The sequence below is a fragment of the Narcine bancroftii genome, chromosome 1 (assembly GCF_036971445.1).
Source record: "Narcine bancroftii isolate sNarBan1 chromosome 1, sNarBan1.hap1, whole genome shotgun sequence".
In the NCBI taxonomy this organism is placed as follows: Eukaryota; Metazoa; Chordata; class Chondrichthyes; order Torpediniformes; family Narcinidae; genus Narcine; species Narcine bancroftii.
Genome location: NC_091469.1, coordinates 322,079,317 through 322,103,311, shown reverse-complemented (window position 1 = coordinate 322,103,311; position 23,995 = coordinate 322,079,317).

Sequence of the window (23,995 nt, the reverse complement as noted above, 5' to 3'; positions counted from 1 at the left end):
TCCATCCTGCACTGGACTAGAATAATTACATTATTAGCCTTAGTGGTATGTGACACCACCTTTCCGAGTTAATGAGTCTTGAAACTGAAAACCAGGCCTTGTCTCATGGCACATGTTGCCAAGTTCCATTCTTGCCTGCAAAAATCACTCTTCTGATCTTTTATTTCAAGCGTTCTCACTCCAAGCTTCTTGATGTGCTGCTATAGACCACCCATTTGCTCGCAGCAGCTGTTGGTAGTGGATGGATTTTGATAACCAATGGGAGCAAGGTGACAGCCCACCACTGCCTGAGATGTAATGATGCAACTTCGACAGCTGGGACTTTCAACTTTGATGCACAGCAATTAGGGTAAGGATTCAGGGGAGAAAAGAAAGGAGGAAGGAGCAAGAAAGAAAAGCTGTACATTTTAATCATCCACCTGAATATAAAAATGGGTACGGAACTGGTAACACATAATAGTCCAGGCTTTCTCGCCAAAATAATGTCAAGCTTAATGGATCTTTTTCTTGTTATCATTTTGATTGCTCATCAACTTGCATTGGGAAAGAATATCCTGTGCAGAGCAAATCTCCATGTTATTGAATGATTTACATTGCCCCACAGCTTGCCTGCCGTTCACATTTACTTTCAAATGCAAAATTACTACATTTAACATTCTAGTTGCCAATTAAACTTGTTACAAAAAGATGAGACAGAACTTCTCAGAAGTATATCAACAAAGTGAAGCGCAAAAATTCTACAGATGCCGCGATTGCAGTAAACGCACAGAAATGTTGGAGGTACTCAGCCGGTCTCCTGGTATCCAAAAGAGGTAAAGATAACTAGAGTTTCAAGCTTGAGCCCTTTTTCGAGGTATGAAAATACCAAAGCTGGGGGGAGGAGAAAAGAGAGGGCAGGGTAAAGAGCACAGGCCAACAGGCAAATGGTGACAATTGGATATGAGGACAGGATATATGCAGTGTAGGGAAGGGCATTGAGGAATGCAGAGGAACAGATGGATCTTGGTGTAACGGTTCATTGTTCTTTGAAAGTGGATTCTCATGTAGACGGGATGGTGAAGAAGGTTTTTGGTATGCTGGCCTTTCTAAATCAAAGCATAGAATATAGGAGCTGTGAGGTGATGTTGAGACTATTCAAGGCATTGGTGAGGCCAAGTTTGGAATATTGTGTGCAGTTCTGGTCCCCAAATTATAGGAAGGATATCAATAAGGTAGAGAGGGTGCAGAGATGATTTACTAAAATGTTGCCTGGATTGCACTATCTAGAATGCAGAGAAAGATTAGCAGACTGGGTCATTATTCATTGGAGCATAGAAGGTTGAGGGGGGGATTTGATAGAGGTATTTAAAATTATGAGGGGGTTAGATAGCGTAGATGTGAATAGGCTATTCCCCTTGAGGGTAGGTGAGATTGGAACGAGGGGTCATGAGTTAAGGGTTGGGGGAAGAACTTTTGAAGTAACATAAGCGGAAATTTCTTCTCTCAGAGAATCATGGCTGAGTGGAATGAACTCCCAGAAGAGGTGGTTGCAGCAGGTTCAATTTTGTCATTTAAGAGAGAGTTGGATGGATGTGAGGGGATTGGACGTTTATGGAGAGGGAGCAGGTAGGTGGGACTAGTGGAGTTCACTTTAATCAGTGCTTACTAGAGAGGCCGAGATGGCCTGTTTCCATACTGTAATTGTTATATGGTTAAATAAGAAGGGTGAGGATTGATCGGGGGAAGGGGTGGCTCTGTGGATGCAGAGCTGGAGGGAAGAAGACAGATTTTAGATTTATTATCAGAGTACATACATGACATCACATAAAACCTTGAGATTCCTTTTCTCCTGCGGGCCTGGCAGAATTATCATCAAATTGGTAGTGCAAAAAAAAAACAGCGTAAACATGTAAACAAACAAAGATCTGTAAACAGAAAACAAATGTAAATAAACTGACTGTGCAATAAAGAGAGATCGAAAAGAAAATCAATAAAGTGCACAAGTAAGAGTCCTTAAATGATACTAGAAATGGGTTGCCACCATTAGGAGACCCAGCTGTTGTGGTGGACAGAACTAAGAAGCTGAATGAAGTGACCTCCCAGTCTGTATCGAGTCTCACCTGTGTAGAGAAGAACACAACAGGAGAACCAGATGCAGTAGATGTCCCTTGCAGATACGGTTGGTGTGGGGTGGCACGGTTGGCATTGGAGCAGCACGGTTGGCAGAGTAATTAGCACAATGCTGTTACAGTGCCAGAGATCATGACCAGGGTTCAAAACTCTATACCTTTTCTCCATGTCTATGTGGGTTTTCTCCCGGGGGCTCCGGTTTCTTCCCACCATTTGTAAGTTAATTGGGTGTAATTGGGTGGCATGGGCTCGTGGGCCGAAAGGGCCTGTCCCCTTGCTGTATGTCTAAATTTAAAAATTATAAAAAAAATTAAAATACAGAAGTCAAATGTTGCTTCACTTGGAAGGACAGTGTGGGGCCCCGAAAAGTGGTGAGCAAGGATGTGTGGGTGCAGATGGGGCACTTCCTACAGTCATAGGGAGAGGTACCAAGAGATTGAATGGTAGGAAGAGAGAAGAGAATGAGGGGGTCATGGAGGGAATGGTCTCTGCAGAAGGCAGAGAGGGAAATATGTGTTGAGTGGTGGGATCGCGTGGTAGGTGGTGGAAAAGACAGAGGAGGATGTTTTGGATGTGGATGTTGGTGGGGTGATAGGTGAGGACATGGGGGCAGAGGGCGCCAGGGCTGAGGATGATCTTGTATGGAAGACATCATCCTGGGAGGAGGCGCAATGGAGGGAGGAATTGGAAAGAATGAATGGAACCCTTTCAGGGGTCGAGGTGTGAAGAGGTGTAGTCGAGGCAACTGTGGGAGTTGGTGGGTTTGAAAAAAAATGTCTGTCGAGAGCTTGCCTCCCAAGATGGAAAAGAGAGACCGATAAAGGGGAGAGTTTTGCTGGAGATGAACCAAGTGAATTTGAACTTGGGGCAGAAGTTGGCAGCAAAATGGATAAAGTCAACGAGCTCATCATGGGTACATGAGGCAGCACCAAAGTAGTCATCGATGTAGTGGAGGAAGATTTGAGGGGCCTTGCCTGTGTAGGTTTGTAGCATGGATTGTTCCATCTAGCCAACAAAAAGGCAGGCATAGCTGGGGCCCATGGCAGGTACCATGGCAACTCTTTAACTTGGAGAAAGTTGGATGAATCAAAGGAGAAGTCATTGAGGATTAGGTCAAGTTCTGCCAGCCGGACAATGGTGGTCATAATGCCATTAGTTTCAAGTTAATTATGGATAAGGATATGTCTGATGACAATGGATCTCTGACTGGAGACCTGAGACTAATGGTGTGCTTCAAGGATCAGGGCTGGGCCCATTGTTGTTTGTCGTCAATATCAATAATCTGGATAATATAATGGTAAACTGGATCAGCGTGATTACAGATGACACTAAGATTGGAGGTGTAGTGGACAGTGAGGAAGGTTTTCGAACCTTCCAGAGGGATCCAGACCAGCTGGAAACGTGGTCTGAGAAATGACTGATGGATTTTAATGCTGACAAGTTTTAGGTGTTGCAGTTTGGAAGGACAAGCAAAGAAAGGACGTACACAGTAAATGGTAGAGCACCGAGGAGTGTGGTAGAACAGAAGGATCTGGGACTACAGAAAGTGGCATCACAGGTTGTAAAGAGAGTTTTGGACACATTGGCCTTCATAAGGTATTTAGTATAGATGTTGGGATGTTATGGTTAAGCTGTACAGGACTTTGGTGATGTTTAAATTTGGAGTATTATGTGCAGTTTTGGTCACCTAACTACAGAAAAGGTATTTATAAGATTGAAAGAGTGCCCAGAGGATTGGTTGGAAGGTTGCCGAGACTTGAGATGTGCCTGTATTGATGATCAGTGAGAAGGAGACATTGTTTCTAATTAGTACTGACTGTGGTCTTCCAATGAGAAAGTCAAGGATCCAGTGGCAGAGGCGGGGTACAGAGGGCCAGGTCTGGAGCTTCTTGACCAGCACTGAGGGAATAATGATATTGAAGGCCAAGCTGTAGTCAATGAAGAGCCGTGTTTATGAGTTGCTGTTTTTGAGCTGATCCAGAGCTGAGTGAAGAGCCAGCGATATTGCATCTGCTGTGGAGTGATTGTGACGATAGGTGAATTGCAGTGGGTCCAGATCTATACTTAGGTATGTATTAATTCTGGCCATGACCAAAGCACTTCATCACAGTAGGTGTTCTCCTGATGGAGCACCTCAGCTCTGTCCACTGCAATAGCAGGGATCTCCCAGTGGTCACCCATTTTAATTCTCCATCCCATTCCCTTGGTTGCATATCTGTCCATGGCCTCATGCACTGCCAGACTGAGAGCACCTGCAAACTGGAGGAACAACACCTCATCTTCCATCTGTGCACTCTCCAACCGGATGGCATTAACATCAACCTCTCCGGTTTCTGATAAACACCCCACCCTTTTCTTCATCCTGTCACCTTTCTCCTAGCACTCTCTCTCTCTCTCTCTCTCTCTTCCCTCTGTCTCCTTTCACAGAGCCAAAACCAATTCTCACCTTTCCTTTTATCCAATTAGCACCTTTTGTTGGTCTGGACTCCTATTTCTTCATTCTTCAGTCTTTTGTTTTCTCACTCTTCCTGTTCCTTGCTTATTCCAGGAGTGGCCAAACCATGGCTCCAGAGCCAGGTTCAGCTCTTTGACATATAATGTGTCGTTCGCAGACCTACATTGGGTGAGACCATCCAAACTCCTGATACCCCAGCCATCCTAATCCAAGCTCCCGATGCCCGACAGTGGACTCTTGCCTCTGCCCCAGCTGCCCACCCACCGGACATCCCAACTTCCCAAACATGGACTCTCGCCGAGGCCGTGGCTCATCGCCCATCCGAGCTACTGATGCCCCAACAGTGGACTCCCACCTAGGCCCTGGCCACCTGCCCACCGGAGCTCCCCAAACGCGGACTTACCACCTGGTCCCAACGCCCCAAACAATGCAGGTCCTTACTGCAGTCAAAAGTAGTGCGCGTGTACTAGTTGACCTGTTAAATTTCACCCTAAAACTTGGTCCACAAAATTTTTTATTACACGAGTGTATACAGAATGTGTTCTTTTTGATTATTGAAGTTAATACAAGCTATCAGTTTAAAAACTAAATACATGAATATATGGTTTTCTTAATATTTATATAAAATTTTGTAACCAAATGTACACGCAAAAGTAAAATCGTGTCTATTATTTTTTCATGCCTTGTGGCTTTCAAATATCTGAAGTTTGTGGCTCTTACATTAAGCTAAGTTTGGCCATCTTTGGGCTTATTCCTTGAAGAAGGGCTCAGGCCCGAAACATCGGTGATATCGCTTTACCTCCTGTGGTTGCTATGAGACCTGCTGAGTTCCTCCAGCATTTCTGTGTGTTTTACTACAATCACAGCGTCTGCAGACTTTTGTGTTTCACTTTGTTCAAGTTCTAGTTTATTTTATATCTGATGGCATAAGTACAGCGTTCTCTGGTCCTCAGTGCAAAACATTGCAAACACACGTGCAGACTAACGTTACATATGCTCAGGACATATATACAAACATCAAAATGAATGAACATCATTGCTAAATAAATATTAGAGTCATGGATGGTTTGTACGAGCAGTTCATCAGTCCTTCAGCAGTCCGGTGGTGACAATATGGAACAAGCTGTCAAAGGAAGTGATGGATATGGGTAAACTGGCCACATTTAAAAGGCATTTGGGCAGGTTCATGGAAATGTTTAGAAGGGAATGGCCCAATAGCACGGAAATGGGACCAGCTCAGGGAGGCACTTGAGTCAGCTTGGATGAGTTTGCCCAAAACGATCTGTTTGTGTACCACATAAGCCTATGTCTCTGAGCTGAAACACTGACTGTTTATTTGTCCACAAATGCTGTCTGAGCTGTGGGCTTTTCTTTCCTGCGTTTTCGATTTCCTACATCTGCAGCATTTTTTTTCTTCCCAATTTCCCTTCAAGAAATAGGCAGTTGCTCCCTTCATTCACCAAGTTTCCACAAATCAAAGGTGGCGCAGTGGGCATAGCGCTCAGTGCAACGCCTTTACAGTGCCAGCGATCAGGACCAAGGTTCAAATCCCGCACTGCCTGTGAGGAGTTTGTACGTGTCTGCGTGGGGTTTTCCCCTGCGGGGGGCTCCGGTGTCTTCTCACCATTCAAAATGTACCGGGGTGTAGGTTAATGGGGTGCAAATTGGGCGGCATGGGCTTCTGGGCCGAAAAGGCCTGTTACCGTGCCGCACGTCTAAATTTAAAATTTAAAATCTATTGCCTGCTATCAACTTGCAGATCTGCAGGGCAAAGGATTTCTGAAGCGTGAGACTTGAGGGAAAGGAAAAACTTCCAATAATTTCTGGGCCACAAAGATATCTGCCATTTCCTGTTCAATCTGATTAAAATGCAATTACAACTTGCAATAAAGTCAATATTGAAAGTACAATCAGGATGAACAAATGTTGCTGCAAAATCACATCCTTAAGTGTGTAACAAAATCTTACAGCTCAGAGAGAGGCTATCATTTGCAAGAGCTATCCAATTAACTTCACATTATACCTTCACCCCACCCCAACGACTTGATTGCACCCCATTTTTAAATGAAATGAGACGAAATAATTTTTGTAATCCATGATTCTTGTTTGTGAGTATGTAGAAAAATATTCCACTCACGATCTCGAAATGATGGTGGTAATGAGGCATTTAAACACATGGCCTTATAATCATTTATTTTAGATTTGTGAGGAAGGAGATTTTAAGACTGATTCTAGCAACATTCCTGCTGTTATTATAAGTATTCCAGCCAATTTGCCATCTCTTGTATGTGTTTACTTTTCACATTTTGAAAAGCATTGCCAAACAATGCCCTTCCATCTGTGAGTGATTGATTTTCTCCAAAAGCACCGGGGTAACATTGATCTGTAACAAAATAGTGAGTGATAAACCGGCAGCCTGTTCAATGCTCCTTTTGCATTTAATTTCTATTAATGTTGTGACAGAGTATACAGAGTATATAGATATGTTTTTGGGAGATAAATTGGGAAAGGTTTGTTAGAGTAGGTCACATACAAACACTTTAAAACAGATCTTATTTGAAATACTGGAGCTCTGCTAATGCCTGACATATTGGGGCCTCAACAGCTTTTGTAAGAGCATTTGAAGAGTGCTCAAGAGACTTCACTAATGGATTGTTATTTATCAAAGGCAACAGATGAAAGAGCATGCTGGAGGCACTGCTGTCTGGAAGAGAATTTGCTGTTGAAAGAGGATCATATGGTTTTTCAGGCAGAGAGAGAGAAAAAAAATAGGCTTTTAAATAGAGTGAGTGAGTGAGAGAGAGAGAGAGAGAGAGAGAGAGAGAGAAAGAGAAAGAGAGAGATATCTCTTGACAGTGTTACAGCCAGCAGAAGTAGCTGAGACTGGAACAGGGCAAGCTGGCAAGCCCATTTGGAAGATGGCCTGGTCAAAACCCTTGTGGTTCATGCAAAAGGACTGGCTGTCTAATATTTCACTTGGAATAAGAGAAACATAAAGAAACTCTGTGGAGACCTGAAAGAAAGAGGTTATCATCTGGAGAACCCTGAAGGAGCAAGTTTTGTCAGCAAGACACTGGAGTGGCTGATGGAAGTATATCAGTTGTGGATGTTCTGGTACAACAAATCTCTCTCTGAAAACTGACAAGAACCTTCCTGAGTGGTAATCATTTACCTTTCAAGCACCAAAGCCTGTTGAACTTCATAAATGTTGAATTCTGTGCACAGTATAAGAATTGCCTGCAACCAGTAAACTTGGAGGAATGAGAAGTGAGATTGGACTGTGAACCAAATAACTTATCGGAACTTACACACACATGACACACACACATGTGCTTTGAATTAGAAGGGGGTTAAGTTAGGTTAAGTAAGTCAATAGAGATAAGTTAAAGTTTGATTCTATTTTCATGTTTAAAGATAATTAAAAGCAATTTTTGTTTAAGCAACCATTTGTCTTGGTGAATGTCTATTGCTGCTGGGTTTTGGGGTCCTCTGGGCTCGTAACAATGTCACCTACCACCTGTGTGGGACTACCACCAACAACCAAATATTCTATCCCCATACCTTCCTTCAACAAAGTAATCATATCCTATGCCCTGACTTATATATGAAGAATGCAAGACTGTGACCATTCAGTACAAAGCTTGTTGGGCACATGGTGCATCCATGCTACAAGCCTACACAGGCTCTTCCCTCCACTTCACTGATGACTACAAAGGTACTGCCTCATACACCCCTGATGAGCTCGACAGCTTTATCCACCTCCTACCCAAACTCAAATTCATTTGGTCCATCTCCATTAGCACTCTCCCCCTTCTCAATCTCTGTCTCCATCACGGGAGACAAACTCTCGACAGACATCTTACAAACCCACTAACTCCCACAGCTGCTTCAACTCCACTTCTTCATACCCTGTCCTGCTGAAAGGAGTCCGTTACTTTCTCATAATTCCTCCGTCTCCATCATACCCTGCTCCCAGGATGAGATCCTCCATGCCAGATTATCCGAGATGTCCCCCTTCTTCAAAAAGCTTGGCCCTTGCCTGCATATCCTCCATTGCCCACTCATCTGCTCCATCCCCTTCCACCCTCATGCACAACAGGGAGAGAATTCCCTTTTTCCTCACCTATCAACTCACCAGCTTCCGCGTCCTCTGCCATTTCCTCCACCTACTACGTGGTCCCATCACTGGACATATCTTCCCCTCTCCACCTTCTACAGGGACCACTCCCTCTGTGACTCACTTTCCAACTCCCCTCACCCACCAATCACCCCTTGGCACCTTCCCCTGTGACCGCAGGAATTGCTCCACCCACACCAACCACCATTCTCGGCCCCCAACAGTCCTTTCAAGTGAAGCAACACCATGTGAATCTGCAGTGGTCAACTCCCGCTGTCATCTCCTCTTCATCGAGAGAACCGGACACAGACTAAGAGATTCCTTTGCTGAGCACCTTCACTCTGTCTGCTGCAATAGCGGGGATTTCCTAGTGTTATGAGCCAAAAGGACTCAAAAACCAGCAGCCACAGAAATTCATCAAGAAAATGGCTACCTAAACAAAAGTGGCTTTATTTTCTTAATACATAATAATAAGATCAATACTTAACCTAACTTAACCCCCTTCTAATTCGAAGCACATGTGTATGTAATGTTTAAAGAAAGTTCTTTGTTTCACTGTCAAATCATTCACTTTTCACTTGTTCAAGTTCACTGGTATCAGGCAATCTTCCATACTATGCACAGAATTGAACAGATATCTTCACCAGGCTCTGGTGCTTTTACATACGTTGTTACCACTGAAGGTCTTTGCTGGTTTCAAAGAGATGTTCATTGGACCCACAAACTGATCTCCTTCAAACAGCAACTGAAGTGTCTTAACAAAGAAACTTGCCCCCTCTTGGGTTTTTCCAAAAGATAATCTCTTCTTCCAGGAGTTCTTCTTTTTCCCCATATTCCAGGAGAAATACAATAACCAGCCACAACCTCTGCAATCGACTACAGAGATTTAAATAGGCTGAACTCAGAATTCAAAACCCGTTTTGAAATGGGGTTGTGCAGCAGGTCTGCCAACTTGCAACTTTCACCACAAACTGCTGAATACTTTCCCAAACAATGGATGTTTTTTCTCTGTTTGCAAAACCATGTGGCCCCTCATAGGTCAACAAACTTCAACTATAAATTTAAAACCCTGACACCAGAATAGCAGCAAAAGATTTCTCAGTTCTTGAGCCTGGACACTGTTCAAACATGCTGGCCCATTAACACGGACTTGTGAAACTCTCACAACCACTTCCCATTGTCTCTGCAAAGCCAACTGCAGATACAAAGTCTACTCTTGCATGGCAAATGAGATGTTTGTTTGTGAAATGTGACCTAATAACTAAACCTCACAATCTTGCCCTTTTGAGATATTTCATCATAATTTTATTAATTTATTCTCTAACACCAGCCACAACCCACTTCAATTCCTTTCCCCTTTCCCATGCCATACCAACATAACTGTGCATGGCTAAATGTGCTGCCAGACTGAGGCAACTCCAAAAATTGGAGGAACAACACTTCATATTCGGTCCGGATCTCTGGCCAGATGGCATTCTCTGGTTTCCGTCAGCCACCCCTATTTCTCTATACATCTCTCTTTCTCTCTCTCTTTCTGTCTCTCTCTTGCTTTTCTTTCCTCCAGCTCCGCATTTACAGAGCTGCCACCTCCCCTGATGAATTTTCACCTTTCCTCTCCAGTCCTCCTATCCATGTCAAATTAATACCTTTTGTATGCTGTTATTTCACCCCAGCTTTTTAATTCAGGTGCTTCCCTACCTTTTACTTGTACCTTGAATAAGGGCTCAGGCCTAAAACATTGGTTACATATCTTTCCTTCTATAGACGCTGCGAGATCTGCTGAGTTGCACCGGCTTTTCTGCATTTTTAGTATAAAGCTTCACTGATTTTGCTTGATACATTTCAGTTGCCCCTTTCTCTGTAACTCTGATCCAACAGAAGCTGGGATGCCAGAGAGTTTAGTTCAGACCCAACCTTGCAGTGGGAACAAAAGCATCACATTGATGAAGCTAGGCCAGTTTTATGTGGCTTCACTCAGCCCCGAGCCACTCCGGAGATCTGTCCATTCTCGCCCACGACCTTTACTGCCGAGGCTGTACCAGGCAGCCTAACTCAGCAGAAAAGTAAGTGCCATGTTGTGAGAACAATGAAATATCGCTGATTATATTGAGGACGCGCATGAGAGATACTGAAATCTGGAGGAAACAAAAATCTGCTGGGGGAGTTAAGTGGGTCGAGTAGCATCGGTGGGAGAGAAGGAATGTTTTGGGCCAGCATGCTGAATATTCATTTTCATTTAGGACCACAGTCGCTGTTCAAGCCATTGAGTTCCTTCAACTCATTTGAATAATCCTTAAATAGAAAGCCTTATTTTTATTGTTGAATCAAGCAATGACTGTCAGTGAAATCGAGCTTCTTCAACCATTTTAACACTATTTCTGATGGGAATTAAATTCTGTCCTAAAATCTGAGATTCAACATGGTACCATATTTCACGTAGTTTGAAGCAAAATTACCCTCAATGGATATTTCTAAGGTTCACAGCATCTGGAACATTATTATCAAACCTATGATCTCAGTCAATACTTTTCTAAGCAGTAACCTCATGGCAAGTCTGATTGTTCAAGTACAACCTGGTAAAACAGTGTTCTCCAGTCCTCGATGCAAAACATGTGGACACACAACAGACATAACACACATACAGAAAAACAATACATATGAAGGGCAAGTATTTCATAATATCCCAATAAATGAATAAATATTGTTTTGAACATATGAGAGTCTTGGATGGTTCGTGTAAACAATTCCTCTGGTCACAGAGCATTCTCACTGTCTGCGGAAAGAAGCTGTTCCTCAGCCTGGTGGTGCTGGCTCTGATACACCCATTATCGCTAAACTGCTGCCCCATTGTTACATGCAAGTCTGGTCCGCAATTACTTATTGAACTCCCTCTCCAAAATGTCAGCCAATTTTAGAGAACTGTCACTGTAACCTGAGAACAAATATTCCTCCCACAAGGTGAATCCTTGTCATATTCACATCAGAAGCAGAGTTTATTCACAAGATCACAAGATAAAGGAACAGAACTAGGCCATTCGGCCTATTGAGCCTGCTCCGGTAATCCACCCTGAGCTAAACTGTTCTCACATCTAGTTCCAATTTCTAGCCTTTTCTGCATATCCCATGATACCCTGACTAATTAGATCCTATTAATCTCCCCTTAAACTCCCCCAATGAACAAGTCACAAAATTCGAGGTTTGGCAGCAACATTGCAGTGCAAACATTTGCATAAACCACCTTACAAAAAAAAAATAAAAAGGGTGCACGAAAAGTCAAAGTAAGACTGTGTCTTTGGTTCATTGGTCATTCAGGAATCTGATGGCAGCGGGGAAGAAGTGGTCCTTGTGCCTAATTGAAACCATAGTGAAATAAGGCTGGGAGTCAGAGGCCTGATGTTGGAAGATGAGCAGAGAAAATCTCCCTAGTGACTTAAAGGAGATTTGGGGGACAGGCTCAGTGAATTTCAGGAGTGCACGAAACAGAACCCTAATGACATGAAAGAGCCTGGAAGACAGATTCCCAGTAGGGAAAAGAAATGTGGGGAAACAGAGATCCAGTAAATCAAGAGCTGTGCAAAATGAAGCCATTTGTGATGAAAAGCAACAGTAAAGACACAGCAATTGTTAAAATTTAAATTTGGACATGCAGCACGGTAGCAGACAATTTCAGCCAATGTTACAGGAGATGGGGGATGAAATTTGACATTGAGAAATATGAGCACAGTTGTCAAAAGGTTTCAGCATCTGGGGTATGTGTGGCAGGATAAGATGGCCAATCCTGGGTGTCACACTTGAAGAAAGATGAAAGGACTTTCCAGAAGATGCAGCTGTCCATATAACCACATAACAGCATAGAAACAGGCCCTTCTAGTCCATGCCAAACAATTTCTCCCACCTTACCCCACTAACCTACACTCAACCCATAACCCTTCATTCCTTTCCCGTCCATATACATATCCAACTTGTCCTTAAATGCTAATTTGTCTGGGAGCTCATTCCACACACCCACCACTCCCTGAGTAAAGAGTCCCCCCTCATGTTTCTTCTAAATCTTTGCTCCCTAACTCTCAACTCATGTCCTGTCATTTTTATCTCCTCCTTTCTTAAAGGAAAAAGCTTCGCCACGTCGTCTCTATCTATACCCATAGTAATTTTAAATACCTCAATCAAATCCCCTCTCAACCTTTAATGCTCCAAAGAATAAAGACCTAACTTATTTAACCTTTCCCTATAACTTAGACCCTGTAACTGGCAACATTCTAGTAAATCTCTGCACTCTCTTCAAATTGTTGATATCTTTCCTACACCTTGGCGACCAAAACTGTACACAATACTCCAAGTATGGCCTCACCAATGCCTTATACAATTTTAACGCAGCATCCCAACTCCCATATAACCATATAATCATTTACGGAGTGGAAACAGGCCATGTTGGCCATAAGCTTTCTTCACCACCCTATCCACATGTGACTCACCTTCAGGGAACTATGTACCATTATTCCTAGATCCCTCTGTTCTACTACACTCTTCAATGCCCCACCATTAACCAAGTATGTACTATTTTGATTAGCCCGACCAAAATGTAACATCTCACACATATCTGCATTAAACTCCATCTGCCATCTTTCAGCCCACTCTTCTAACTGGCCTAAATCCCTCTGCAAGCTTTGAAACTCTTCTTCACTATCCACAGCTCCACCTATCTTAGTATCACCCACATACTTACAAATCCAATTTACCACCCATCATGCAGATCATTAATGTATATGACAAACAGTAATGGACCCTGAGGCACTCCACTAGTCACTGGCTTCCAATTTGACAAACAGTTATCTACCACTACTCTCTGGCATCTCCCATACAACCATTGTTGAATCCATTTTACTTCTTCAATTTAATGCCTAATGATTGAATGTTCCTAACTAACCTTCCCTGAGGAACCTTATCAAAGGTACATATCCACTGCCTTACCCTCATCAACTTTCCTAGTAACCCTCTCAAAAAATTCAATAAGGTTTGTCAAACATGATCTTCCCCTCACAAATCCAAGCTGACTGTTACTAATCAAACCCTGCCTATCCAACTATTTATATATATAATCTCTAAGAATACTTTCCATTAATTTACTCACCATTGATGTAAAATTACAGGCTTGTAATTACTAGTTTTACTTCTAGAACCTTTTTTAAATAATGGAACTGAATGAGCTACCCTCCAATCCTCTGCCACCATTCCCGTTACTAAAGACATTTTAAATATCTCCACTAACCTCCCTCAAGGCCACAGGGAATATCTTGTCAGGACCTGGAGACTCATCCACCTTTATTTTCCTTAAAAGGGCCAGAACTTCCTCTCCTTTAATCATCATCATTTCTATAATTTTCCTACTTATTTCCCTTATTTTCCACAGATCAATATCCTTCTCCTTAGTAAATACTGAAGAAAAAAAAATCTGTTCCAAATCTCCCCCATGTCCTTTGGCTCCACACATAGCCATCCACTCTCATTCTCCAGGGGACCAATTTTATCCCTCACTATCCTTTTGTTCCTAATATATCTGTCGAAGCACTTTGGATTTATTTTCACCTTACTTGACAAAGCAACCTCATATCTCCTCTTAGCCTTTCTAATTTCCTTCTTGATTCTTTATATCCCTCTAACACCTCATTTACTTCATGCTGTTTATACTTTTTGTACACCTCTCTTTTTCTGAACCATATTTCCAATTACCCTTGAAAACCAAGGCTTCTAAAACTTTTAACCTTTCCTTTCATCCTAACAGGAACGTACTGTCTATGTACCCTTAAAATTTCATATTTGAATGCCCTCCATTTTCCTTCCACATCCTTCCAATAAAACAATTTATCCTAGTCCTCACCTTCCAAATCCATTCTCATCTCCTCAAAATTAGTCTTTCTCCAATCAAGAATTTCAACCTTAGGCCCAGACCTATCCTTCTCCATAATTAACCTAAAACCAATAGTATTGTGATCACTGGACCCAAAATGTTCCCTAACACACACCTCAATCACCTGACTTATCTCATTTTCTAACAGCAGATCCACCACTACACTGGTACCTCTATATATCGATGTAGAAAATTATACTCCACTGAACAAACTCCAAACCATCCAGCCCATTTATAGTATGGGCGTTCCAGTCAATCTGTGGAAAGTTAAAAGCTCCCACAATCACAAGCTGGTACTTACTACAAATGTCTGCTATTTCCTTACAAATTTGGCCTACTGGAATAATTCCAACTATTAGGGGCTTCACTTAAATTAATAGACTGGAGTAACTGAGGGATGTTCACTGGAGAGGAGAAGAAGTAGACACTACTATAGAGGGAAACTGTTTATCTCGGCCAAAGGTTAAGAACCCAAGAGATGTCAATTGGGTAAAATAACCCATTGTGACATGAGGACAAAATGTCTGGAGTATGAATAAAGTTGAACCACTTTGGGAGAGTGCGCCAGTGGGATTTGCTGGATCACTCGAAGGGATCTGGCCCTGAACAACTGATTCACTCTGCATGCTCTGCAAGGCTGAATTCATTGGTGCCCAAACTTTAAGTGAGTCCGAGGCCACAATCTTTGGGCTGACGGATGGTTGTGAATGCCACAACGTTAGCGCTAATTGCTTCATTCATTGCCTCAGTTTGCTAAATCCTGTGGAAAGTAAGCCAAATGAAAGGTGGCTTCTTAATTACAACACCATCAGTACAGCTTCAAAGCACAACAGACCCTAGGATTCTTCAATAAAGTAAACTTCACTGGTTGCTGTTGAAGAGCTCAGAGAATTAAATTCCAGGTACTGCGGGAGCATTAGATATAGGGTTGCTCAATATTATTGCATACTGACTCATACACTACATCAAATGCATCATTAAGTTAGAATTTTATTTCTCCCACAGAAAATCTAATCACAAGTTGTAGAGCTTGTCGAAGAAACCAAAGACTTGTTGATCCAAACCAAGGCTTTTATTAGCAAAAGAAAGGAGCTCTTCACAGGTGGCCGACCAGTTCGGAATGATCCGACCTGGCTAAGGACACAACCCTTTAAGGCCCAGACAGTAGGCATGGCTTAGCTCTCAGCCAATCGCTGTAAGCACAGTCTAGATACTGTAACTATATACACTATATACATTGGTGATAGATCTGTACTATCACACAAGTATCTTTAATCTTGTCACAACAATCACCTGGATAGAAATTTATGGCCCTGTCCTATTTCTTTTATTTGTGATCTGGAGAAAGTGACATTCAATTTGCTGAAAACACTGCGCTCCAGAATATTCTTCAGTTAAAACGCAATCAATAATTCAATCATTCCAGGTGGATCCCGACAAAAGCTGGGAGTAGCCTGACTATGATATATTGTAAGCTCTACAGAGAAGATTGTGTCAGTGGCTATGTTAGAAAAGTGCATCAGGCTACCACAGTGGCTCTCAACCTTTTTCTTTCCACTCACATCCCACTTTAAGTAATCCCTAGGCCATCAGTGCTCCGTGATTAGTAAGGGGTTGCTTAAGATGAGATGTGAGTGGGAAGCGAAGGTTGAGAATACCTGTTCTAGACCCAACAGTTACTGAAATACTTTGCAGGAGAAAAATTGTCATTGGCTTCATTTCCTTTGGAGTTCTGAAACCATGCACATAATGAGCCAATGAGGTACGATTAAAACAGTGTTTTTCAAACTTTTTCTTTCCGGCCACATCCCACCTTAAACAATCTCTTACTAATCACAGAGCACCGATGGCCTAGGGATTACTTAAAAGTGGTATGTGAATGGAAAGAAAAAGGTTGAGAACCACTGGGCTACCATCAAATAATGAGTTAAAATAACCTTATTCTTACAAAAATAACAGTCTCAAAATTTGTTATTTATTACCAAGAGAGATGGATTTCATAATGACAGGAGTATTGGGCAGGACAATCGGAACAATGAGAGCTAAATACAGTTCACGATGTACTATGCACAAAGTCAGCGTTTTGGACAAAAATTGGCTTGATTTGGAGAAGAAAAGCCAACTCTTGCTGCTTGACAACACTTTCTCGTGCAGTTGGTTCAAGAGAGATGCTGACTTCTGCTTGAGATGTTAAGCCAAGTTTGTCCACCACCTGCAGTCGGATGGACAAAGAAAAATCACGAGGCGCAATTGTAAAGAAGAGCAAGCAGTTTTCATAGAATGGTACCACACAGGCTCTTCAGCGCACATGTTTGCACAGAACATGATGCCCAAATTAAACTATGCTCTGCTACCTATTCCTGGTGTCTGAAGGAGCACAAAGTGTCGGAACCACCAGAGTGAGTGTCGTGGGAGCTGGAGGCTCCCTGATCATGTCAGAGGTGTGCTCCTGGAGCTCGGGCTGCCGATGGTTTGGACTGAAGGCTGGGTGGCAGCAGAAGCTGTGGAAGAGCTGATGGTGAAGCCATTTCCTAACAGCAGATCCAACACTGCCCCTTCTCTAGTTGGTACCGATGGGATTGGGGTAGTGGGGGAGGGGTGCTCTCCTTTGGTCCTTTTCTCACTGGCTGTAAAAGGCCCTGGAAATTTTCTGCTGATGACGGATCTTTGTCTGTCTAAGGTAGACTGAGGGAAATTTTGTGTTACATAACATTTTCTCTTTTATTACATGACAATAAAATAGTCTTAAATCTTGAATGTCTCTCCCCTGCATATTCATGTGACTATCCAGAAGCCTCTTAATTGTACCTGCCTCGACCACTGCCAGGCAATTCCAGGCACCTACCACTCTTGGCGTAAAATGTTTGCTCTGCACATACCCTTTACACATTCCTCCACTCACCTCAAATTGACATTTTTACCCTGGGCAAATGATTCTGACTGTATAGCCCATCTATGCTTCTCATCATCTTATAAACTTCTGTCAGTCTTGCCTCAGCTTCCACCACTCTAGAGAAGACATCCCCTATTGTCCAACCTCTCCCCACAGCTCATTCCCTCTAATCCAGACATCTCGTTAAGTTTCTTTAGTGATAGATAATTTTGGAAGAGAAATAATGCTACCTAAATTAACTACGTTTGAGACTTTAATTTTGGATGCATCAAAAACGGGATTTATTTTGGAAATGTATGCTTTGTTACATGATAACATGAGTAAACCAGATTTGAGTAAATCTAGAATTAAATGGGAGAAAGATTTATCTTTTGATATATCTCAGGAGGAATGGGAAGTTATGTGTCAAGAGAGTGTGACTAAATTGATTAATGTAAGATATAGTTTAGTCAATTATAATTTCTTACACCAGTTATATGTGACTCCTGAAAAGTGAAAAAGATAAGGTTTCAGTAATTCAGATTTGTGTTTTAGATGTGGGATTCATACTGGAACGTTTTTACCTGCAGTTTGGTCTTGTGACAAAGTTCAACCATTTTGGATAAAAATTAAAAACTTTTTGGGAGATTTATTTAAGATTAAATTATCATTGGGTCCATTATTATTTTTTGTTGGGTTGCACTGTATCTTTGAGTTCTGGTTTATAGTTGGATAAGTTTCAGATGGCATTCGTTGGTCTGGTATTGGCGGTAACGCAGAAATGAATTGCGATTATATAGAGAGATCATGTGGAGAATATGGTTCGTTGACACAATGATCCTGTATTTATTTGGAGAAATTAAAGTATAACTTGTATAATAATTACCCTTTTTCTGTTAAGATGTGATCGCCTTATTTGAAATTTATGGGCTTAGAAATATCTTAATTTTTTTTCCCTCTGGTATTGTAAGTTTGAAACATCAAACAGCGTATGTAATTAATTGATATACTTTTTTTTGCTCCCCTTGAGGGGATAGTTGGGGTTGGGGGAAGGAGGGTTTTTTTAGTGTTAGGGTTGGGGTTAGGGTATGTACCTTAAATTTATAAATCAAATTTTCAAAAAAAAAGTTTCTTCTGTCCTCTTTCAAGAGTTTCCATATCCTTCCTATAATAGGGTGACTAAAATAGCACCCATGTGCAGCCTTTGCAAACTTTTATACATCTGTAGCTGCAGTGTAACTTTATTGTCAAGAGTACATTCGTGGCATCACATACAACCCTGAGATCCTTATTCCTATGGGCCAGGCAGAATTACCATTTATTGGCAGTACAGAAAAAAAATCTGTACAGCAAACAAATAAGTACATAAGCAACTGTGCCATACAGAGAGAGAAAAAAAATCAACGAAGTACAATATTAAGAGTTCTTAAATGAGCCCCTGATTGAGTTTGTTGTTGAGTAGTCTGACGGTAACTTCCTTGCTTTCATTCTCAATTGCCACCCTGCGAAGCCAGGCATGCAATGCCACCCAATCTACTTGCATGGCCACTTCCAAGGGGCAATGGACTTGGACCTCTAGGTCCCTCTGCTCATCAATGGTTTCAAGGATCCTGCAATTAACTGTATACTTCTCTCTTACACATGACATTTTATCAATGATCTTGTCATCCTGTATCCCACCACCCCTCATTGAGAGTGTTAGTCCTTTGGAGGTGTCTGTATCCTGAGGTCATGCAAAACAAAACCCACAGGATTACTGCAAGAAAGAAACAAAGAAGTTCTATGTGGTAATACAGTCCAGTACTTAATACTGCACTGAATATCACGAGAAAGGACAGGCAACTTGCTGCTGCCTTATCTGACTTATAACAATGGATACATTTTGGAAGTACAGTAAAATCACTGGCAACAGGCACCCATAGGGATTGGCAGATGCCAGAACAGTGAATTTTCCAGTTGCTTGAGATTGCATGTTGTTTGATTAGTGAACTCGTGGCGAGGTGCGCCAATTTTAAACGCATATTTTTGAAAATTTAAATTTAGACATACTGTACGATAACAGGCCATTTGGCCCACGAGTCCATGCCACCTAATTAGCCCAGGTATGTTTTGAATAGCAGGAGGAATCCGGAGCCCCCGAAGAAAACCCACACAGCCACGGGCAGAACGTACAAACTCATTATGGAGAGTGCGGGATTCGAACCCCGGTCCCAATCGCTGGTGCTGGAAAGGCCTCTACACCAATCATAATGCTCCGTTTCACCTATTAACTTACCACAATTACTTGGCTGGTTGCTTGAGGGTTCCAGGTGTCTGGATTCTGGATAACAGGCTTTTACTGTGTATGAATGACGATCGATCCTGTGGAAACATCCTATGGCAAAGAATGATGAAAGTACCACTCCTTCTGACCAAAAGGTATATTGCTAATGGTACCTTATGGCTGCATTGTGGAGGTTACATGGTGGAACATGCCTTGAGTTCAAAGCCCAATCTCAACACAACCTTCCTGCCACGTATGCTGGGATTCAGCTTTATATTAGTCTCTGCAAGATAGTTTCTTTCAACTCTGAAAATGCTTCTGTTCCCTCCCCATGCAACATCAGCTTGACCTCCCCCACCCCCATATTAATTGGATCCAAGAACATGTCCTTCCTGGAAATTAATATAAAAAAATAAAGTCACTGACTATTGACATTACCAGACCAGTAATAGGATTGGAACAAAAAAAATTGCCGAATGACAAAAAGCTAAACCTGTCGCTTAACAACAGAGGAGAAAGAGGCAGCCTTGGAAGTGTGTATTTACATTTCTTTTTCAGTTTTCGTGTCACCCAGGAGAAGCAGAGGGAACATAGAGCACTACAGCACAATACAGGTCCTTCAGCCCTCGATGTTGTGCTGACCCATATATTCCTTTAAAAAAATGTACTAAACCGTCCCCACCTTGTAACTCTATTTTTTTTTCCATCTGTGTGACTGTCTAGGAGCTTCTTAAATGCCCCTCATGTTTCAGCCTCCACCACCATCCACGGCGAGCCATTCCAGCCACCCACTACTCTCTGTGTTAAAAAAAAACTTGCCCCTGATGTCTCCCCTAAACTTCCCTCCCTTCCCTTTGTACATGTGTCCTCTGGTGTTTGCCATTCCTGCCCTGGGAAACTGGCACTGGCTGTCCACCCTGTCCATGCCTCTCGTAATCTATCAGGTCTCCTCTCATCTTCTGTGCTCCAAAGGGTAAAAGAAGTGTAATGGAACTTGGATTTTTATCATTCATGCCCTGATCTGAGTTGGTGCAAATGCGAGTGTGGTGGCTGGATCAATTCCAGAACCATGTGGTAAAACATCCTAACACTGTTCACAATATTTCACACCAAGCCAAGTAATAATATGAGGCTAGGTTTTAAGGATCACCTAAAATGAGACAAAGGGATTTAGGAAGAGAAGCCAAGGCATCTCAAACAACTAATGTTACGGTCTTTTGGAAAATTGGAAATTAAATAATTGACCTTAAATGTTAACTTCATTCCTCTTTCTACAGATGCTGCCTAGCAATTATGAGCAGGGGACACTCAAGTCTGTTCTGTTATTCAACAAGATAACGGCTGGTCTAATGTCTTTGCACCACTTTCTTGCACTGACTATCCATTAATCCCCTTAATTTATTGATCTCTGATATTTGTAAATATTTTATTTAACATTTTTTGACCATACATGCCGTCACGTACAAAGATGGTTGACTTCTAATTTGAAGATATTGTGTTACTTAGCTTCCAAAGCCTTCTAAGGTCGTGAATTCCAAAACCTCCTTGCCTTCGAGGAGGAGAAATTTATTTTCATTTCATTCTTACACATTAAGACTGCAAGCCCCGTTTCCTGACACCCCAGATTTCAGCAGGCATCGTCCTGTCAACCTCCTTGTGATTCAGTATGCTTAAATCATCTGCCATTTTTTTTGGAATTTGAAATAATTTAGATCTGGTCGGCTTAATCATTCCTCAAGGGACAAATTCACCATCCTAGGATTAAATCCCTTCAAGAGAAGTATATATCACTCCTTGGGTTGGAAGACCAGACCTCTACTCAATACTCTAGGAGACGCATGGGAGACGGGTGTTGCGGAGATGGGAACAGTTGGGGAACAAAAAAAAGGTCTATGATGGAATGGGGGACCAGGACTGTCCAAGTGACAAAATGCATTTGGTGTCATTGGTCAATCAAATGACATGAGAGGTAAAAATATCGGGTAGCGCAGCACTATTACAGCGCCAGAGCCCTGGGTTTGAATCCAGTGCTGTCTGTCAGGGGTTTGCACATTCTCGCCCTCATCTGCCTGGGTTTCCTCCGACTGTTTGAAATGTAAGGGAGTTGTAGGTTAATTGGGGTATGGGGGGGGGGAATGGCCTCTTACCGTGCTCTATGTCTTAATTTAAAAAAAGAACCTGCCAGGATTGTGAGATCAAAAACTCAGTGCCAGGTGGAATATTGCACGTGACTCAGATGAAGCCTATTCCAATTCAGTCATTCAGTCTTTCCCCATTACTGTTGCCAGGATTCAATTTATCCAATGTTTCTCTGTATCACGTATCCAACACTTTGATCTTAGCGATCCCACATCAATTTGTAGAAACACAGAGATTATTGCTTTCTCTGGGGTATTGTTTAAATGTGGATTAGCTGGCCATAATCCTTCAACACAATGTTCCTTTCAACATTCAAGGTTCTTTTATTGTCATGTAATATTACAGAACATGTAATATTACATGAAATTTCCTTCTGCCTCCCGTAAGGCAGTCAGAGTCACCATTACTGTTGCCCAGAGCCCCTTACAGATAAAAGAGAGTCACTGCATGTCCATGGATTCACCTCCAGCAGCCTCTGTAGTCGCACAGACTCCTATTCTCATTGAGTTCCAAATCTAAACCTCTGACGTGATCAGGAAGCCCTCAGTGCTCAAGGCCCTATGGGATCCCCTTGTCCTCAGCACCCTCATGAATCAAGGCTCACCCGGTTCCCATGAACTGGTCTCCAGCAGCCCGCAGCCCGTTAAGGACCCCCCGACCACAATCACCTGCAGCCTGTTTGGTTCCCTCCACCAGTGAGCCCCTCACTGGTCTGCTGCCATGGCCACCATCCTGTAGGCTCGTCTCCTCCTCAATCGGGATGGTTCCCCCATTATGGGTGCCGGTCCACTTCTCCCTGGAGTCAGCAACCCCTTGTGTTCAGTGCAAGGGCTACAACTTTGGGCATAGACCCCCACAGATGCAAAAGTTTACTTAAAGGCATTTTAAAACCAACGTGGAGCAGCCAGAATTTGGACCAGGCGGTTGAACCCTTTGGAGCAGTGCGGTGTCTCCACTGCCGTCACAGCAGTTCCGGGAGAGCCGTCATTTTATTTTAATATTTTGATCCTTGTGACATTGCTTCATGCATGTCCTATGACAACTGACTCCTGGCTCTTCTAGACCAATATAATTGGCAGCCCTAGGAGATGTGGTTAATCACACACTAGGATGGCAATACAACCTCCAGGGTTCTTCCTGTCATCTGCGGGAATTACCAGCTATTGCCCCCCCACCCCCCAATGGTACTGTCTGCTATCAACTGTCCCCATCTGTACCAAGAAACAACGGTCAGTTTGCTTACTTTCTCTGCCGTCTGTGGTCACAGCCAGACAGGATGCAAGAATTGTTTACCTACTGGACACCATCTTCAGGACGGACCATTCTCCAGTGGTAAAATCCAGATGTTCATGCTTGCCTCATTTGTAGCCACATGCTCCAAAATTCTGCAGCAGTGTTTGATATCTTTGGTGAAAGTATCCAGGTAACATTTCCATGCCCTGATTTGCAGATGAATTACAATCAGAATTTATTGTCATGAATAAGTCACAAAATTTGTTGTTTTTCAGTAGCATTACAGTGCAAACATTCGCATAAACCACCATACAAAAATAAATAAAAATAGTGCATAATCATTGGTTCATTCATTATTCAAGAATCTGATGGCAGCGGGGAAGAAGCTGTCCTTGTGCCGCTGAGTGCCCGTCTGGTAGGCTCCTGTACCTTTTTCCCTCGATGGTAGCAGAGTGAAGAGGGCATGGTCTGGGTGGTGGGGGCCCTTGAGGATATAAGCTGCTTTCTTAAGACACTGCCTCTTGTAGATGTCTTCGACGGAATGGTCTGGAGCCCATGATGTCGCAGGCCGAGATATTTTCTTGTCCTGAACATTGGCGCCTCCGTTCCAGACAGTGATGCAACCAGCCAGAATGCTCTCCATGGTACACCTGTAGATGTTTTTGAGAGTCTTCGATGATGTACTGAATCTCCTCAGACACCTCACAAAGTACAGCCACTGGCGAGCCTTCTTCATGATTGCATCGACATGGAGGCTCCAGGGCAGATCCCCGGAGATGTTAAGACCCTGGAATTTGAAGTTCTTGATGCTCTCCACTACTGAGCCCTCGATGAGGACTGGATTGTCTTCTCCTGATTTCCTCCTGAAGTCCACTATCATCTCCTTGGTTTTGCTGATG